Raw genomic sequence first — 16,769 nt, forward strand, 5'->3', positions numbered from 1 at the left:
CCGCAATAAACTTGTTTCACTTTAAGTTGCTTTTAATGAGAAAAAACAGTTGCTAGCTTGGCTTCTTCATCACAAACTCCATTTGCTTTTCCGTACTGACATGCGGATGCACGAGCACATTTTCTTATATATGAAAAATATGTACACATTTGCGTCTACGTGCAGGTTTTTCAAAAAGTGAGATGAACCCGACTTTTCCTAACAGTCATTCCTCTTTAGAGTGAAACTAAAGCAAGTTGCAGTTTAGCAGAAACAAATTACATCAAAAAAGACTATCACTCATTATTAATGCATAAGAATGTCTCTGGAGGGTACGGACTTAATGTGGTATGTCACTTTTTCACACTGCTAGTTGTGCATATTTAAAGACAAAACAAATTAAGGACTTTATTCTTTAGCTGGTAATTTACCGTGAAATGTTTAATACAAATGTAGGCAGAAGTACCTTTTCATTGTACTTTTGAGCCTTAAATAAACCCCTCAAGAAACTGTACAGACATCCTCAAATTAGTTGAGCAAAAAAAATAACTGCATATTTAAAAATATCTATGGTGCTTTGATATTTTATGCGGCAAACACAATGAGCTAGAGTATTTTAATCAGTTTTAAACAGTGCTTTTACAAAGAATCCACCAAGAAAAAGCTATGAAACAGATGAGAAAATTGATTCGTAGAGGAAGACATTGAGTTCTGTGTAAAATGCTGTACCTGCTCATGCGTGCGTGAACATGACATGTGTGCACTGGAAAACTGAGTCAAGCAACAGGAAGCCAGCAGAAGCAGAGATCAACGCTGAGGAATGAAGAGCTTTTTAATGCGTCGGACCAACACACCCCTGATGTGTTGTTTGCCAAGTCTGACACAGGAAGGAAGGGTTGGGTGGGAGAGCGGGAGGAGAGTAAAAGGTAAGAAAAGAGGGGGGGGGGAAGACAGGAGGAAGTGACAGCGAGCAGTAAGACAAAGAAAAATGTATATATACCAGAAGAGAAACCAAAGAGGGAGAGAGAGAGCTGAGAATAAAACATCATATCAGGTGAAATCGTGACAAGTTACTGTAGTTCAACTTATTTCCTATTTTTAATAGACTCAAAGCTTGAAGATTTTTGAATTAGTCAGCTCCGTGTAAGCGCTCAGTCCTGAAGGCCAGAGTTTCGTGCTGCTGACAGCGTTACAGGAAGTCCAAACTTCCCTTTACTGATCCCGAGGCAGAGACAAAGTGAAAAGAACGCATGTAGAAGTCTGGTTCAGAGTGGTGAGAAAGTGAAAGAGGATTGACTTCAAATTACTGTTAACCAGGTTAGTGAACACAACAAAGTGCTGCAGTAAGCACTCCTGTCGTGCTGCTGAGCGTGCAGGTGTGTGTGTGCTGCGACACACAGCCCCGAGGCGCTCGCTGCTGTTAGGCGTAAGAGATGAAGCCAGACGGCCTTAAACACCACCTGACTGCTGCTTGTTAGAGACTTCTGGGATTATATTAAACACTTTGTCGGATTCCAAAAGGTTCGATATAAGCAAACACAGTATTAACCAGTGGGAGCCGTACCCTGTTATCAACCTACAGGCCAGCTGAGTGATCTGTTCTGCAGGCATATAGAACTAAAAATGTTATCCGAAAGGTCATAAAATTAACAACTCAAAGTAACACCAAATTAAACATTATAATCCCAAAAACGCATTAGCAAAATATAAATCTTGAGCTATCAACAATCTATAAAAAAAACTTTTTAGGAATGCTTCTTGAAACCAGTGAAATCAGTCTATACTGCCTGTTCACAAGAAAAAAACGTGGATCATTTGGACAAAAATGGGCCTAAACGTTTCTTTGCTCTGTTCGTAAAGTCAGTGGTTGTGTTGTCGAACAAACTAAGAATGAGGTTTTCCAAAAAAAAAAAAAAAAGGCAAAGAGAAAAATGACTCTAAATGGTCTAAATTTTGAAGACAAAATCTATTTATGTGCAGTATGTGTGATATACCAAGATAGCATTCTGAGCAAACATGTCTATTATGTTTCAAATCTGTCATCAGAGATGACAGAAAAAAAAAGCCCTGATTGAGTTTTCTTCACTGTAGCTACTGGGATGAATTTATTTTTTAATAAAGCAGGAATGATCTATATGTATAAACTTGAGCTGTTTGCTCACATACAAGCAAAACAAAAGAAAGGTTTTTATTTGATTGTGTGTTTTTTTCATTCAGGGAAAAAAAAAATGTTGCCCACTCCATCCTAGATCACTTATTAATTAGCACAAAGATTACTACGACAGGGCACATCCACAACACCGACTGCCCCCGTTTCATATATTGATCACAGTAAAGCAGGTCATCGATGGGTCCAGACAGAAATATAGCAGGATATCCGATGATGGGATATCTGTTCTTCTCTGGCTTCCAAGGGAAACGATGGTAACTTTATCACTGCACAGAGTGTTATCAATATATCCTATCCATACAGCACACTGAACACAGCACATAGTGGATATAGTCTGATTTGTGATTGTTGATACAATGGTGGACATCCCTATATTTATTTAAATGAGGCCAGAAAAAAAAACTTTGATGGAAAAACACATTATAATCCAAATAAATCACGATGAAATTGTTTCTAGTGAAATGTGCAGAGAATTCTTCTTTCCGGACATTTATTTTAATTGCATCTTAAGACCAGAACAAGTCAGATGAACTCACTAAATATGCAAACACAAACACATCGCTGCGTTCACAAGTTGATAAATCAAGCCTACTTTTTATTTGATGTTTTTAAGCCGCTCAGTCTAATCATCAACGCAGTGCCCCTCATTTCATCAGCGTGGAGCCCACGTGCCGTGCCCTGTGGGCGCGTTGTTCTGTCCTTCCTCAGGAGAGCAGAGCAGCGATCCTCCCTGACCTCTGACCTCCGCTCCGTCCTCCTCAGAGACCAATGAAGTGGCCTTACAACCTCATCTGTGGTTAGGACGCCCCAACCTCAGGAGAGACGCGGATCAACTCGTCACCAGCTGAGACTGAGGATTTCAATTAAAGTGATCTTTCCAAAAACTGGGAACGCAGTTGAATTTTTTAAGTTCATGAGAGCAAAACGTGTTTGGATTTAGTCAGGGTTGGTTCAGTGACAAACAGACTTAGCAAACAATTACAAACCCAATTCGTTTTAACCAGGTTTTTCATAAATGTTTTTTTTTATTTATTTTAAATAATATAGTTCAAATTAAGAAGTTGACGTCAAGTATTTTTTCTTTTCAAAACAATATGATAAAGAAACATTCCTTTCAGCTCCTCTAACACAATGTGAAAGTGTGTCGATTTTAGAGTTTAGAGTTTGACCATATTAGTAAAATACCTGATAACAAAACACATACACTGAAAAGGAAAAGAGAACCAATGCCCACACCTGAGAGAAAAGTGAAGCCAGCAACCTTTTATAAGTCCACTGGAAGTGGTGCATTTTTTATATGAGCCACCTGACTGTACAGACACAACACAGCGATGGTAAATGAGAACAAAAACATAAAAATTTATTTTTAGGATGGAAAGTTTCCACTAAACACTGGGGATTTCTCAAACTCGGATGCTCTGAAGTGTGTAATAATCTGGTAGGACAAATGGTGTTTTTGCACTGAGCTGATTAACGATCCACTCAGCTCGTGTTGCTTGTGTGCGTCTGACTGAGGCAGGTAACGCTACAGAACTGCTGCCATCTCCTGGCAGACACCTCATTTTCACACTTTGTTCAACAGATGCTGCACATCTCTCTACTGATACATTAACTAGACTTCGAGACACAACAGCTTTATCCAATTTAAATAAGCAGTACTGATGCTTACTCATGTTGAGGTGTTTGACAGATAAAAATATGTCACTCGTACATAAAAAAAAACTGTGGCAGTACCAAACTGGAACTCCTCACACAAAAGCAAGTTTGTTGCAGTGCTGCTCAAAGGCTTTTGTCCCACTCATCACATTTCTCCCTTTATCAAGCAATATTAACACGGACTTCATGATACACAAAGGCAGAGAAATAACAGAAATGAAAAGAGTACCCTAACTTCATGCTTCTATGATGGAGAGCGATTGGAACATCTTGTCTTAAAAACAACAACAACAAAAAAGAGACTTTTCAGGAATGAACCAGATCCTGTTTCTAGCCTCATGGACATTACAATGAACCAGCTGCCCACACCCGCCTTCACTAGAGCCTGTGTGAGTCTGTCAACAACACAAAAAGGACATTGTCGACAGATGATATAACAGGTCCATTGAAGCTGGAAGAACAAACAGCTCAGCTAACATCCTGCCTTCATAACCGGCCCTGAACTTTTAGATTACATCGACTCCCGGGTCCCCGAGAACCTGTGTCAACACCGTGCCACGGTATGGCATAAAATCCTAAAAGCAAGGAGCAAAAATGCTCCAGCGTAGTGAAAGATCCCATTTCACACGCATACATGTGACCCGGGGTTTAAAAAAAAAAAAACATTTTATCTTGTGATTTGCACATTTGAAAAAAAAAAAAACAAAATAAAAGGAAGATTGTCAGGATGAATTAAAAGTCGAAAAAATAATAATCTGCACAGATTTTAAATCACTTCAGAGATATTTTATATTATCAAAGTAGATTATTTCTATAAGACAGCTTTTATGGAGTCATGATGAGGAGAGGGGACGCGGTACAGTCTAATTATCTCATTAGAGTTTGTGATTTCGGAGTTGGAATCCTCCTTTTCATAAAGTATTTTTATGGACACACTACTCAACTCCCATGTTTGAGGAAGTAATGTGATGCTTTAGAAGAGAAGATCTTTCACAGCAGCACAGAAAACCCATGAGTAAGAAAACTACATCAATGCTCTGAGACAGCGGGCTAAACTCCAGAAGTTAAACCCCTTTGTTTTAGTTTCTGCAACATAAAGAAACACAATAAATAAAAATGAAAGCTTGTCACATTTCCCTGGCATGGAAGTGGGGGGGGGGACTGGGTGTGAGAGTGCCATAAATCTTATCGTACTGGTGGGTGGAAGAAATTCTTACTAACAGCGAGGACAAGCAAGTTACAACCCTGCAGTCTACCAGATTTATTTCAGAAAACTAACAAAATCTCATTTATGATTTAAAACTCGAAATATGATATAAATATTTGATACTGATGTGGAAAAAGGAAGCCATTTTTTATTGGTGGGACCCAACCGCATTGTTTAGCTTTTACAGAAGAAGAATAAAGCAACACTTGGCAGACTGTGTGTCTGAGCATTCAGGGACACATTGCAGGAACACCAACTATAAAAGCATACATATATAATTAAAATTAAGAGGAGATTTCCACCAAAAATAGGATTATCTGATTAGGTTTCTAAAACACATTTTGACTAATGCTTCGAATCCTGGGACATAAAAAATTCATAGTAGCAAGAGAGGGTGTTTGTCACGATCTAAGCTTTAATAAGCTGACTGGTTATGTTTTCAATATCAACTAAAACACTTTTTGTTGTAATCTACATTTATATTTTATAACATATGTTGATATCAGAATCTATCCTAAATCATTGCCCAGTAGTTAGAGTCTCGTCACAAGATATTCAAATGTGGGAAAATTACCATCAAGCACAAAACATTTAGTTTCTTAAAGGTCTAAAAGTTTAACCGTGTGCAAAAACATCAACTTTGACTCGCCGTAATATAACCTCTAATGGGATCACTATGATCCTTTGCCTCATTGTGCAGTAAAGACACGTCCCTCTCAGCATCACTGAAGTTTCAAGTGCATTTGCAGCAATTAATTTCCCTAATAGTTCCCAGGTCAGCCTCTTCTCTTCTGCACAAATGAGCTCATTTTTTAAGCAACAAAAGCAGGTTGGAAAGAGGTTGTTTAAAGCAGCATGCACGGAAAACCTAAAAGCTTCTCAAAGTTTCACCACAATAGGATTTTGAAGAATTAAAGAGAAGTCTGCATCGACTCATTTAGGTACAAACTTGATACAAGCTGACTTCTGCTGAATAAAGACACAGAAAACAAATTGTGTGCAGAGTTCACACACTATAAAAACTGAGTATATAGAGCTGAGTTCATAAAAAGCACAATTAATTAGCCTGAAATAACTAACCTTGCGAGATTGTCAAACCACGCAAAACCTCTGGAGTTTAACCCTTTTAAAACCACGGGGATCACCAGTGACACAGAAAGTTGTTGTAAAAAAGCTTGATTTAGATTTTTGCAATCTCAGAATTGTTCAATCTGCACTTTTCAAGAATTTTTAAAAGGAAAGTTGAAGAAAATTCAACTCCGTTTTTGTCCTTTTCTTCTTATAACACACAGTTTTAGGTTTTTAATTACATAAGAATGATAAATACTTGACAGATTTTGAAAGTTCTACTCCTCCTGGAAAATGGGTGTAAATTATTTAGACATAGGACATTTTTTGACACAATTATTGACAAAAAAGACCAGACGTTTTAATAAATATATCTAATATTATGGTGCTAAAAGGGTCAAGAAGAGAATAGTTGTGAACATAAAGTATTCCACTTTACTAAAATGCTTAAATAGCAATCTGTGCGAATATTTAAGACTAACTTTGTACAAAAAGTTCAGTCTGCAAGCACTGTATTAAAATCCGGGTTAGGTTTGTGACTGCTCCACTTCCCCAAAAACAGAGTATATAGAGCGAGTCTGGCGCAGAAAACACCACGCCAGCTGCCATCTTTCCACCAGCCAAACCAAACATCCACACACACAAAAACACTGCCACACACAGAAATGGAAAATCTGACCCTTAATGTAATCTAAGCTGCAGTTTCTTTTGCAGAAATGAATAAAGAACTCATAGCAGCCTTATTTTATGTACATATAAAAGCTTTCTGATTTAACTGCAACTTTCTTTGTTAAAAGCTGCTTTTGCATTGCATTGTATATAACAGCCTGATGCTCAAAATTTACATTTTGGATCATCAAAACATTTTACATTTTACTGTTTAAAAAAAACCTTAAACAGTAGTAAAAGCAGTGTTTTCAACTTCTTGCCGCTTCCTTTTCCTTACATCTTGTTTTGCACTCATTTAACCTTTCCTCCAGTTCACAGGATGCAGCCTTTGTTCTCCTCTCTCGCTCAGCTGGGAACATTATTTCACAGGTAATTTCCTTAATTCAAGTCACATGTTTTGAGAGTTAAACACTTGAAAGTGCGTAGCCTTTCGCTACCTGTGGTTTCACTCTCGTTCGTTCTTTCGTCCATTACACCTCTCCATTTCTGCTGCGCTCGGTGTCGGCCAGAGAGGCTTTCGGTCCGCTCAAAGCAGCAGAGACAAAATAAACCAGACTGAGCTGAACTAAAAGCCACACAGAGCTCAGCTGGCAGGCAATGGCTGCGGTTGGAGCGGTACGTTTAGGCAAGCACACAAATAGAAATGTGCAAACATGAAGAAGCATGTAAGCAAATCTGTCAGCTCTGGCTCTCAAATTAAAGTGGGTGATGCACGCACCCATTTGGCCTGCTCGAAGCTGTAATTTTCTTGTAAGGCAAAGGTGGGCTGTCAAATAGCCAAGTTATAGATAAGTGATCTCTTTCCCCAGTTTGTTCAGACAGGCAGCTCTGCTTCGCTCTGCTTCACACACTCTCGCTGCAGTGCCGTAAATCAGAAACAGAAGCAAGCGGCAAAGGGATGTTTTCTTCGCCATTTTGGACAAGAAAAGCAAACAAAACCGAGCGTCTTACAGCTGGGCTTGCTAGCTTTAACATACTTTAGGGAGTTAATAAAAAATAATAACAACAGTCCAGTTTTTGTTTGGTGTTACTGAAGCCCCCAGAGGTCAAGTAGAAACCAGGTGATGTTGGAAGCCATAGTGTCTTATAGGAGCATTGCAAACATTGATCAAATTTAAACAATTCTACTAAAGAAATGGGAATTCTGTGTGTGTTTTATTATTCTTGGTAACATAAAAAGACCCTCAAATGCCTTCATGTACATAAAGAATTAAGCTTGAAACTTTTGTGTTTATAAAAAGCTTTCAACTCACCACAAAACGATAACAAAACTCAGGATGTGAACATATGGGCAGCTCCAACATTCACATATAATTTAAATATATTTGCATGGAAGATACACTGGCGTGTCAAGATGAATCACAACTCAAGCCTGCCAGACCTTCAGATGCCTCACACAAAGACCTGACGGTAAATGGCTTCTAACGTGTGTACACAAACCCTGACGCCACGTATCCTGGCTTTTGCTGGTCAGATATTTGTTTTGTTGAGCTCATACAAAAAACGAAAAATACGAAAAACATACATGCAGTCCAAAAGATAATCAAACTATGAAGAAGCAACTTATTCAGGGGATTAGTATTTTAGTGTTTAATAATTCTAAATTAGTATGGTTCACTCTTACTGTATTTATGATCATTTTAACCTCTCTAGGTTCTGCAAAGTGCATTACCATGTTTCTCACTAAACCATTCACAAACACACTCATAAAGTGCTTTCTATTCTATAAATTATTATATAAAGTACTTTTATAGCTCACTCGTACACCAATAAGCATATCAGAGGCGGGGAGGGGTTCAGTGTCTTTCCTAAAGACACATTGGCACACTGCAGAGGCTGGGGATCGAACCCCCGACCCTTGAATCGGAGAAGAACCTTCCTAGTCACTGAGCCAGGCTGCTCTCCAATCAGCTAAATATTTGTGAGAATTTAAGCTCAGGAAAAGCACATTTCAGATACCAAAAGGCAAAGTCCAGAAAAACAGGTATTGCTTTATAAAGTCAGCAGATTTGTGGTTAACAGAACACACTGTAAGTGCTCCCCTCCAACACCGCACCTCAGATTTAAAAGACGCGTGTGTGAGGATTGTTTCTGAAGCTAAACCGGTCTCCTCCTGTTTCTGCTGATCAACTTTCCTCCAGCGCGTTCAGTACTATTCCCCTGAATACACCGTGAATCAGAACATCCGGGCAGATCTGACCCTTACCATAAACCAGTAGGGAGGACGATCGGATCAGTCAAACTGGAGTTTGCAGCTGGAAAATTTTGTGAAGCAGGGAATCTATTACAGCGCACACAAATGAATGCAAAATTTATTTGCTTTTCAGTCTTGAAGCACAGCTGCACCTGCTGCTTCTCATTTGAAAGAGAGTTGAGTATCTCTCTCTCACACACACACACACACTCTGAATGGTGAGGTGGTAATTCTCCATAGACATACGAAGCACAATTATACAAATAATATATCTGCAATTTAAACAAAAGCTTCTCAGTATCTGTTTTTCCTGATCTCTGCTCTCCACTAACCAGTGCAGGGTTCCACACACAAAGAAATAGTTGAAATACAAAGTTCAAATATGAAAGTATTAAATACTTAGGTCAATATTCATAGAGATAAAACATCATTATGTTTTTGAGTGATGAGGTTGGCGAGAAGGAACGTTTCCGGGAATCCGGTCGCCACATTCCTAACATTCAGAAGCCAGTGCTGGAAATTGTTTGAGATGACTGAACACGCCGAGAAGCAATCCTGAACAATGACTGCATCTGGGAGTTGTTTAACAAGTTGAGAGGAGACGAATAAACTGAGCAGATCACTGAAACTAAAAATACTGACATCATTAAATAAAAGAAAGCTCCACACAGAAATTACTGGTCTGTAAACGTGACTGACTGACTGATAAAATCTGTAGTTTATCTTCAATAATCCCATTAACTGGATTTCTACTGTCGTCTTGTGTCACTTGAACAAATTACGTCCTTTTTTTTTTTTTTTGCATTTAAACTCATCTAATTCTACCTAATCCTTCATAAATCAAACCACCTTGTGTCTGCAGAACAGCGACGCTCCATAATAATTCCAACCTACTGCAGAATTAGTCGGCCTTGTGTTGCACAATCACGCTGCTCTAATGTAGCCTTCACTGGAAATACAGCTGAACTTCACACAGGCTGAATTAGCATTATGTGGGCTTCTGAATCGAGCACAAATTTGCAGATGCCATAAAAAGATTATTTATTTGCGTTTACAGTCTTGGAACCTGACCGGAACGAAATGGAACCGGCACACGTATGCGTTCATTTTGTGCGACACGTATAACTCTGAAGGCTGAGCGAAACGCAAACTAAACAGCGACACAGCATGGGAACGATTTCACTTCTAGCTTAGCTTCATTCCTTCGCAACTTGAAAAGAAAAAAGGTAAGGCGATTCGTTTTAGAATCCGTCTCAGGACAGGAATGTTGTCAGTACAAGTCACATAGCTATGGGGTTGTTTTCACCTTACAGAAAAAAGTAAGCCGAGATCCCTTATCGTCGAATCTGAAGCTGGCTCCACCTGAAACAGATGAGTGAGTCTCTGTTTTGAATGTAGAAATATCAGGTGAACATCTGCGCTCATGGAGACATGCGTAGTAACAAAGAAAAATGAGGTCAGAGTTTAAAAAAAGACAAAACTAGTTTTTCTGATTGTTGACTAAATAAGAAATATAAATTAGTTGCATTTTCTGCACAAATGAAGTGTGAATGCTGAGTGTTGAATGGAATCCCTCAAATTTATTAAAGATTTAACTGAATTGTTAATGATAAAAAAACAACACAGCAGCTAAAATGAAAATTAGCAAAACCGTAGCCAAAAGCTGAACGTAGCAAAGCCGAAGCTAAAAGTTAAAATTAGCAAGCATGCTGAAGCAACAATGTTTCGAAAGAACTGAAGAGTTTTCACCATTTTTCTATGTGAATTTCTTTTGTAAAAACAGTTACTAATTCAACAAGTATAAAGTTACAAAAACCAAAAAGTCAGAGCACAATATTCCAGACTGAGCAAATGTTTTGATATATGAATGGTTAAAATAACAAAGCATCCTAAAATAGTTCACACTATTATGTCTAACCCTAAAGTTATAATCACAGCTGGCTCCTAATTTAAGTGGCTTTCTGTGCAAAGCACACAGGACAGAAGGAAAGCTCATTTGCACATGAACGTCTGATTGTACGAACAATGTTCCTGTTGACGGTGGCAAAAACATTTCACCCGACGTTTGACAAACGTTTAACCCCAATTTCAAATATTGTTCTTTGCTTTAGCCGAAGGTTTGCAGAATGCCTTTTTTTCAGACCAGCATCCCATTGTTGTTTAGTAGTAACAGAGGAGAGTGGATGGGGTAAAGCCAGTGGGTGGTTTGTGTTTTGATGTGGACAGTGACTCAGTGTTTCCACGCTGGGATGTGCCAAACAAGAGGCCTCCCCACAGCACTGCTCCTGTCAGGGCTTCAGACATAATCACACTCAGTAGTAGAAGCTGGCAGACACTCGGTGTCAGTCAGACACTTGATACAGACTCTCAAAATCTCATCTAATTACAGCCGGGCAGAATCTTTCCTTGATCCACAAAACTGCTGGATGTCTAAACGTGCTTTGTATGATGTGTCACGGATTATTATAATTTTTTTTTTTCAAACTGAAAAAGACTCCAAACAAAAGCTTGGATGCTGCTAAGTAGTGGGTAAGTGAGGCAAAATACTAGATGTCTAAGAGGCTGGAGGATTTTTCAGTTCAAATAAGATGCTTTTTGACGAAGAGCAACAAGAACTGAAGTGACTGAGGTCAAAAACGGAGCGAGCTAAATTAATTCACCTAAAATGAGCTGCTCATTTCTGACACTCCAAAGGGAAAAAGGGCATGACAGTGGTATGAATACTAAAATGTTTGCATATTTTTACGTGTTGTGCATGTTTTTTTTATATGTACTTTAGAATGTAACAACGGTGTGACAACTGTAGATTAGGGTTTTATTGATTTGGTTCATTGTTTTCTATTGTCACAAATGGAGCTCATTCAATTTGAGGCCCACTTGACCGCTGAGATTTATGATGCACTCTGGGTCTTTCTGGCTGATTAATGGCCTTTCAGATCAAATGCAACATGCACTTCACTCGCTGCAGGGTTCAGCGCACTGAACGGCACAACTCAGGGCGCAGAAGAGCAAGTGCAGGGTTTTCAAAACTATATGTTCTGGGTAAAGAAGATGCATCAGCTTGCTAAAAAAAAAGACGAAAAGCTAGGACAAGCCTCGTCAGTGAGAGGAAGAGTGACCTGAATGTGCCAGTCTGTGTCAGGATGAACATCAGAACCGCGCTGCTCTCCTGGACAGCGTTACTGTGACGACAAGAGGATGGGGGATCATCGCAAAGATGTGTCACACAGTTCAGAAAAATTCACCCACACCGTGTTCTGTTTCTGAAGTTAAAAAAATGCTGGCTGGGTATTATTCAGCCTGACAAATTGAGAAATGGATCATCACCACTGTCCAACAGGGTTGACACAAAAGCAGTGGGGGAAAAAATAAAAATAAAAACATGATGTACTCAAAATGAAACAACCAAAAACAATCTTAACCGAGGTTTGTGTGTCACCCATAGTAACAAGCAGCTTGGAGACAAAAACTGAATAATAACAAATGCTACTAGTGCCTAGCATATGAATTCCTAGACACAAATAGGAGGTTTAGTAGGCTGCATATGAAGCAGGGTCACCAGGTATAACACACCAGATTACCAAAACAGAATGTTTACCTTCTTTAAAAGTCATTCTTACTGTTTGGATTAAGGTTTAAAAAAAAACAACTCATTGCATGTTGCTGACAGTGTGTGGCCATTCACAAGAATAACAGTAACTGAGAGATTATAACCACACTGCTGAGGTCTCAGGTTAGAAAAGCTGAAAGAATGTGTGGCTTTAAATAAAGCCATCTACCTGAGGACTCCGCCAAGAACTACAGCGCCGTTTCCAAGGGGGCGGGAAAAAGTGACGCAAACCAAGGAGAAGACTGACACACGTGCTTGTCAATCAAATATATGTTCTGATTATTTACAGGTTTAAATCGTCAACTGGTTTGTCTATTTCCACTGTTTTCAGAATAAAAAATACACAAACGGACAACTCACTTCCTCTTAAACAAACACTGAACTCACTCCTGAAGAAATCTGGAGAGAATGTAAGTTTTAACCTTGACCTGTTTTTGACTTTTTTTGCGAAAACAAACAAAACAAAAAAGGGTTAGCTGCTTTAACAGGTTGTATTTCTTTTGTGTACCAGTGATGCCTAAACTACTGTTGCTGACTAGAGTCCAGTCTCGGGAGGATTTCCAGTTAAGTGTGGATGAAACCATCATGGGACCTCATGAGCAAACCAAACAAGGGGAACATGTTTTATCTGCATAGCAACAAGGCGAAAACAGAAACCCAAAATATATATTACAGCTAGAATCCAAAGAGTAGAGGACACTCATGTAAAACACTTCCTGTTTTGCTCGTTACCTGATAATTAGTATCTAATAGTGAAATGAAGAACTGCTACACCTCCTTCGAGGAAATCAAAGACACTACAAGATTTCAGGAAACTCCTTTGTCTCGGAGAACATTTCAGAAATTACAGCAATAAAACAAAATGTCTCAGAAAACAACAGATCAGAAAGTGAATTTTCACAACAAAAGGTTGGAAAAAACAAAAAAACAAAATGACTCTTGAACATTTGTTGTTGTTGGTTTGTTTGATTTGTTGTCGTAAATATCATGTTGCCATACTTTCTATGCTGTTAATGTTTAGTCCAGTAAATTATGAATAAAGTATGACCATTTTTGTGTTTTGTTTTTCTCCCAAACTGGTCTTTTTTTTATCTATGCTTTCAATAATTTTTCAAATTTCTCCATCTTCCTGTGCAGTTTTAAGGCCCTATGTTGTACTCCTCTTTGCTTTGACCACTTCCTGAAATTATGAAATAAATATTTTACTTTTTTTTTTTTAAATGGTGCTGATTTTAGGTGATAATATCAACCTGCAGATAACCAAAGTGTGCAGAAGCAGACTGAATTTGTTATCAGTGTAGTTGTGCAAATAGTCAAAAACCCTACTTAAAAAAAAAGATATTGTAAGGAGAAACAGCTTACAAATATTAAGTATGTCTGGACTTAATATTGAGGATCTTTATCTTTCCTTTAGAGAACGTCCGTTTGAACTGGTAAACACAATGCCTAGTTATTTTTGCACACAAGTGTTTAAACCTTGATTCTTTCCAAACAAAATCACACAAAAACAAACATACAACTGGAAGAATCTCCTGCTTTGCCTTTCTGGCACACATTCAAGGCCTGTTCTTCAGGCTCATGAAGCTGCCTTAATAAGAGAGAGCGCTGCAGCCGCAGGTCCAAACACAGGCTGCGACTTTTCCCTCAAAAAGAAGGAAAAAAAAAAGAACCAGGATTTCTAATACAACCACACCCTCAAAGAGTTCAACACGGGCTGGGTGAAAGTAGACGAAAAGTTTTTATAGTAAAGTTCATTCATAAACATGCTCCTTCAGTGAGGAACTTCTGCTTTGACAAAATGAGGAACCCAAATCGGAACGTGTCTTTACCTTTGACCCTTTCGTAGCCTGAATAATACATTAAAAAATAAATGAAACCATCTGGTTGAAAGCACTTATTGAATGCAAAGCAGCTTTCTATATATGTTCATAAATTAAAGCTTATCTCTGTTTGTTGTCATATCTGTAACTTCCTGCTTTAGCATGTGATCCCTTCAGTCATATAAGCTGTTCTTTCCTAACAGCCAGTTGTTTGTGACTGTTTATTATCAGAAAATAAAACTGTCACGAGTCAAGAAGCCACTGTGAAAATAGTACTCGAGCCCTCACATCATGCTGCAGGTTTTAGCTGAAGCTTTAAAAACAAAAACAGTCCTCAAAAAGTTCGATTAGCAGTGTAATGTTGTCATTGGGAGTTACTGAAAACATTTATATCAGAGAAAAGTGAATTTATAGCTGATGTCAGGGTAACTTATTCACAGTTTGATCCAACTGTGCAAAATGAGGCCATCTGCAGCCTTCATCCGTATTCCTTTAAAAAAAAAATCAAGCAGGCCGGAGCTGATGATATCTGCACGTTCACACCTGCTGTCACATGACACGTACCTACACACACACACACACACCCTCCCCCTTCCCCGCACACGCAGCAGCAGTGACATGCAACACTGTTTGCACATCCATGCAATTACAAACACGTTCGCACCGGGAAGAGAAGAAAAGGGCTGCCGGGCTGTTAGGCTGGGTGTCCCCACAGGAAAAGCTGACGTGTTGACATTTAAACAATACACAGCGGTAACAAAGCTCAGCTGTTGTTGAGGGCTGCTGGGTAAAAGAGGGACTCAAAACAGGCTTTCAAAAGCCACTCCAATGGCAACAAGTGGTCTGAGTACAAGCTTTTAATTAAATGTGAATGGTGAAAAATGTGGACGACAGCAGGATTAGAGCAGAAAGCAAACGGCTTGAAAGAATGAACTGGCAAAAAAAAAACTTAAGACCCAACAAATGCATTTAGTATTTACTTTTGACAGAACTGAAAGGAAATTAATTCATAACGTACGGATAATTAGATCAAGCAATAAAAAGTTAGATAGAAATAAACCACATTTTTCAAAGTAAGGACCATTAGGAAATCAACTGAATATATCTCTGGTTTTTTTCCCCTTAAACTTCACTACAATCAGCTTTTAAAACACTTTACTGAAAGTAAGTACCTAATAATTTACTTAGCACATTCATAAAAGTCTTTTCTCCTGTTTTCAATAGAGTCACATCAGCCTGATGCTGCGTACATCTGGGCAGCAGTTCAGAGAGGCAAGAACAGTCAGAAGTCTCACAACACTCCCAAAACTTGAGTCATCCTCGGTTTCCAGTGTCTGCCTGCCTCGCAGTCCACAAGCCCTGCAGCTCAGTCATGCAGAGAACATTTAGTGAATCCATAAGGACAGCTTTCAGTGCGCCCGGTCAGGAAAACCCTGACTTTACTCCAATGCTTGAATACAAACAGTCTTCAGTATGCTTCCTCTCTTTCACACAGACGGCGTTGTACCCGTTTCATATCAGAGCCTCTCTTATACCGAAACGTTTCTCCTCTCCTTTCCTTTGTTGATGTTTTCACTGGCCTGTTTGTGTACATTTAGTGTGGGAGTATGAGTTGTTGAAGAGAGAGCGAGATGTTGAGCCGCGTTTACATCATGCTGGAGAAAATAAGCCTCAACTTGAGGATGTTTGCAGGTACTGTGTCACCTGCTGTGACTCGAAAACTGATTGATATGTTGGCACAAGTTGTAGATGAGTTTTTCATTAATATCTACAATGCTTGTTGGAAGAAGAAGGAAATATTGCAGCTGTCTAGGAGCTGAAATTGTGCTTACAAATTAAAAAAAAAACTGATCTGAAATTGATATCCTCCTAGTAGTTGTCACCTTGTGGAGCACTAATGTCAATCAAATCTAATCCAGTAAAATACATAAATAGCTCAGACCGTTTGAAGTAGGGTTCTCTGGAACAGTTAGAAACAATTAATATTTCACTTGGTGCAGACAGCTCTTTGAAACACTTCAGTTTGGGGAAACAGAGGTTATCATAACCGGATTGATGAGTCTGAGCAGGGCCGAAAACAAAGTGGATTACTGCCATCTTAAAATAACCCCAATTTTTTAAAAAATGTCACAGCAGCTCACAAAAACGATAAACTGAAAGCCTTTACGCCACTGCTGATTTTGCTTCACGCAGTTGTTTTGGCAGAAATAATATGAAACTCCTCTCTTGCAACGAAAATGCTAGAGCTAGCCGCCGCCGCTATCTGTGCCAGCAAATAACTATAAGATTCTGTGCAAATAAATAAGGCAAAATGTAAACATTTGCATGAACCGCTACAATTTTTTTAAGACTGGGGTTGTTTTAGGACAACAACAGTCTGCTTTGGTCTTGGTCCA

At 38.8% G+C, this 16,769-nt stretch overlaps 1 protein-coding gene and 1 long non-coding RNA gene across 3 annotated transcripts in view; one reads left to right on the forward strand and one right to left on the reverse strand.

Moving 5' to 3' along the window:
* The window catches only part of rapgef6 (Rap guanine nucleotide exchange factor (GEF) 6), a 119,956-nt gene that overhangs the window by 95,936 nt on the left and 7,251 nt on the right, over positions 1–16,769 (reverse strand). The window lies entirely within an intron of this gene.
* On the forward strand, positions 11,038–13,784 carry LOC108238067. Its single transcript, XR_001808666.3, has 3 exons — positions 11,038–11,472; positions 12,885–12,963; positions 13,065–13,784. It is a non-coding gene; the product is annotated as an uncharacterized LOC108238067 (long non-coding RNA).

The sequence above is a fragment of the Kryptolebias marmoratus genome, linkage group LG13 (genome assembly GCF_001649575.2).
Source record: "Kryptolebias marmoratus isolate JLee-2015 linkage group LG13, ASM164957v2, whole genome shotgun sequence".
Lineage (NCBI taxonomy): Eukaryota > Metazoa > Chordata > Actinopteri > Cyprinodontiformes > Rivulidae > Kryptolebias > Kryptolebias marmoratus.